This window comes from Maniola jurtina, chromosome 14 (genome assembly GCF_905333055.1).
Source record: "Maniola jurtina chromosome 14, ilManJurt1.1, whole genome shotgun sequence".
Taxonomy (NCBI): Eukaryota; Metazoa; Arthropoda; class Insecta; order Lepidoptera; family Nymphalidae; genus Maniola; species Maniola jurtina.
This window is the reverse complement of record NC_060042.1, coordinates 5,063,977-5,068,239: the sequence shown is the minus strand read 5'-3', so window position 1 is coordinate 5,068,239 and position 4,263 is coordinate 5,063,977. Positions and strand designations below refer to the sequence as shown.

Genomic DNA, 4,263 nt, shown 5'->3' with positions numbered 1-4,263 from the left:
CCATAACAAGTTTAAAGTAAAAATCCATAATATGAGTTTAAAAAAAAAATTAAATCGTGGGCATCAACTAGTTTTCAATCGTTTTGTACCGTTGTATCGTCTACGTGGCTGGGAAGTATGGCAGAATATAAATCATTCGTGCCACATACACTTTATAAGTAAGTACAGCTTTAATATAATATTATTATTAGATGATGGCCGCAACTTCGTTCGTGTGAATTTCGTTTTTAAAAATAATGTATTTTGATTTTCTGATATAAAAAGTAGCTTACGTTTATCTCAGCGATGCAAAGTATCTTTGTAGATACCGTTCGTCAGAATCAGCTGAACGAGTAGGCCGTGAAAGATAACAAACAGACACATTTTCGCATTTATAAGATTAGTATGGATTCTGCTCTTTTATATCTCGATTCTCGTAATCAACGTTTTGGGTGGAATAATTCCATTTATGAGTTTATTTTGTGGCTTCCAGCCCACGCTTACGTATGAAAATAACCACATTATAACCTTCATACTTGTAGCTACCTTTACTTACAGCGCAATTTCAGCCGATCCTATTTTTGGTCGTTTTATGCTTTTTTCAGAATTTCACAAATAATTGTTGTGTTGTTTACGCGACATGGCGCTGGGTTTCCACACAAACCCAAAATTACAGAAATCTAATGTTAGTATTTGGGGTAAAAGAAATTGTTTAAATATTTTAAATGCTATCCTTAACAAAAACGTACAGATATTTATCGCAAAAGTAATTTAACGAGTAAAGCAGATTACTGCTACAAAGCAATTTAGTTTTCATACTCGCATGTCAGCCCGCAGTTCCAACTAAAAGTTCATTTTGAACACAAATAGAGTTTTCCACGCTGGTACAAGTAGGAACCGATTTCATAAAGCTTCTGTTGAAAAACAGAGTTTGGCATAAAATTCTCTACGCGAATGTTTACTGCAATCCACAACAAAAACAATAATAATTGACGATAATAAAGGTGTATTGTTCACGAAATACCATAAAATATATCGTAAAATATTATGATCGATTATAATAGCTACGGATATTTGTAATGGTTCCGGTAAATGCATTTTCGCAAACGGTTAGTTCAAAATTTTTTTTTTAAAAACAGCAATCGTTTGGTATTTATTAAAAAATACATATCTGTGAACAAACATTTACAGTTCTAATACAGTACCAGCACAAGGATAGTTTTTCGCCCGCCAGAGCCCTTGAACAACAATATTAGTGATAACAACACCATAGGGAGTTCAAAAATTATTTACATGAAACTACGTGAAAAGAAGGATTTGGTATATTAGGCTGGGGGTACACGGTGCGTTGCGGAGCCGCACCGCAAAGATTTCACCGTATCAACGGGCGCACGCGCGGTGCGGCACGCGCCGCAACGTTGTTATGTCGCAGCGGCGCCGTAGCAGCATTCGTTTACACCATATATTTATGTATATTTTTTTTATTTAAAAAAAAAAAGAATATTAGTCATGTTAAATGACTAATATTCCCCTTTCCTCTCCAACTAAGCGTCAGGCTTGTGCTAGGAGTAGGTACGACAATAGTGTAACGGGCGGGGTTTGAACCGTCGACCTTTCGGTTTTCAGTCCACTCCTTTATCGGTTGAGCTATTGAGGCTCTTATTCGTAAACAACTGAGCGGTGGCGCTCCGACGTCGCAACGCATTTACCCCTCCCCGCCTCGTCTCGGTGGTTGCAAGTCCGGTGCGGCGCCGGAGCGCATCGTGTGACATGCCAGAAATATTTCTATGTAAGACTACGCAGCGACACCGCTCCGGCGCCGCACCGCCGCCGCAACGCATCGTGTGCCCCCGCTCTTAAGCCATCAAAGTATACCAGCACCCGCAACGGCTAGACGCCCGGCGGCGCCCCACGGAAACACCAATTTCCTCGCGCTGTTGACAGTGACATCGCCGTTTTATGACAGTGCGCGGGAAATAATATTTCTGATGCGAGATCTCCAGATACCCAAGTGGAGAAGTCTTATATGTAATTGGTTTTGGTGCAGTGTGTAGCTGGTGAATTCAGATATTCGCCTTCTAGAGAATTCGTTCAGTAGTATCAAAACTTACGAAGTAGAAACCACAAAGTTCGTCTTGCCAAGTATCCGAACCCACTTGCCAACTCACTTCTAGCCGCCCCCAGAGTGACAGATTAAAATGAGCTGACGTGCTCGATATCTGATGGACGGACGTTTTTTTTTTTGTTAACGCTGGTGAATGCATTTACGCACCACCCCCCCCCCCCCCCCCTCCCGGAAGCTAGCCAGCCAGCCAGCTGAGGGAGGGTATGTGGGACTCGCCGGCCGGAGGCGACCGGAATACCCACTAAACCCCAGCGGCGCTACTGCGCGTCGCCTGGCGACTGGGTCACGGGAACGCCGAAGCAAACAACCGCGACCCAGCCAGCGACATCTGTCGAGGCAGACCCTCCACCGAGACCTACTCGGTCCCCACCACCGCATCTCCGGGACGCACCAACGAAGTGCGTCCCCCGACCCCGGGACGCGCACGTCGCCCGCATCCCATCCTTCGCTTCGTCCACTGTGCCCTCTGCTAGTCAGAGGGACACGCGGAGAAACCTCCCCTCCCCCCCCCCCCCCCCTGCCAGGTCATTAGCCATAGCCAACAATTTCTTCGAAGAGAAATTATTAGCCATGTTACCGGGGCGCACCGGCCCGAACACTGCTCTTCCCCTCGGACTCATCCAATAGGGACCAGCAGCATCCAGGCACACTGGGAGGTTACCTGGCTGGCGCCTCATGGACGGACGTTGGAGCAATGGCTCTTCCGTTTTTAATCTCAAAAGCTCAAATAATCTGCTTATAGTCTGATTGCGGATAGTGACAGGAAAAAAAAGAAACAGGCAAACTCACTTTCATTGAGTCTGGTGTACAAACCGCAACATTTAAAATAAGGCATTAAAACTTCTGATTCCACAAGCGGAATCGCTGTTTACTTTGTTACAAACTCTCTGCGAAACTGCATAGTAGAAAATAATTTTTAATTACGCTAATTTTACTTGTACAAAATGCAGCTTTTCTCGTTTCTTCCCTTATTAAAATGGTGAAGTTCATTAAAACTTCCTGTTTGTATAATTATTTTAACAAAACATATTACTTTGTGAATATTAGGAATGTTTAATTTTTTTAATATACTTAATATCATAATACTAGCTGATGCCCGCGACTTCGTTCGCGTGGATGTAGGTTTTTTTAAAAATTCCGAGAACTCTTTGATTTTCCGGGATAAAAAGTAGCCTATGTGCTAATCCTGGGTATAATCTATCTCCATTGTGAATTTCAGCCCAATCCGTCCAGTAGTTTTTGCGTGAAGGAGTAACAAACATACACACACACACACACACACACACACACACACATACAAACTTTCGCCTTTATAATATTAGTGTGATTATCGTTTTCTCTCTTAATGTATGCTTGTAAGTACTACGGGTGCTAAAACCTACCAATGCAACACGCACTGTTCGAAAACTAATTCAATACCATCCTATTAATATTATAAATGCGAAAGTTTGTATGTATGTATGGATGGGTGTTTGTTAATCTTTCGTGCAAAACTGCTGGACGGATTTGGCTGTTTGGAATGGAGATAGATTATACCCTGGATTAACATATAGGCTACTTTTTATCCCGAAAAATCAATGAGTTCCCACGGGATTTTTAAAACCTATATCCAAGAGAACGAAGTCGCGGGCATCAGCTAGAACTCACATAATTACTACAATTATTACTTATACATATTCTCTGACCTTGCCCCATCTGGCTTATCTCGGGAGTTTCTGTGGCAATTAATATTTTCGCTGGCAAACTCAAGCACAAATGGAAAAATTTAGATAAAAATCACAGCTGGTCTTGCGATATTAAAGTAAAGTAAGTATTAGTAGAATCCAATTAAAAATTCCACTAACATTGCATTAGGTATTCCTAAATTCAATTTTAATTAAACAACCCCACTGTTCTCTTGGCTGAAATCCACAAAAGTTTTTGGCACGATACACGCGCTTTACCAGATTTGGCAGAGTTTAGTCGGCGATTATTCTTAATAGAATAAAAGGTTTCTGGACAGTTATACCTATTTACTTTCACATTTAAAGCGCGCTAGTATTTCTCGAAATAGATTTTCTTCTGTTACAGATTAAATTATTATCATTTATAAAAAAAATTGTTTTATTGCCTCACACAAGTAGGGGTTACTCCTATTTCAGAGAGGAGCGAAAATCGTT

At 41.5% G+C, this 4,263-nt stretch overlaps 1 long non-coding RNA gene across 1 annotated transcript; it reads left to right on the top strand.

Annotated features, from left to right (window-relative positions):
* Positions 1-1,351: 1,351 nt before the first annotated feature.
* LOC123871758 lies at positions 1,352-1,834 on the top strand. Its single transcript, XR_006797334.1, has 3 exons — positions 1,352-1,430; positions 1,546-1,547; positions 1,658-1,834. It is a non-coding gene; the product is annotated as an uncharacterized LOC123871758 (long non-coding RNA).
* Positions 1,835-4,263: the final 2,429 nt, after the last annotated feature.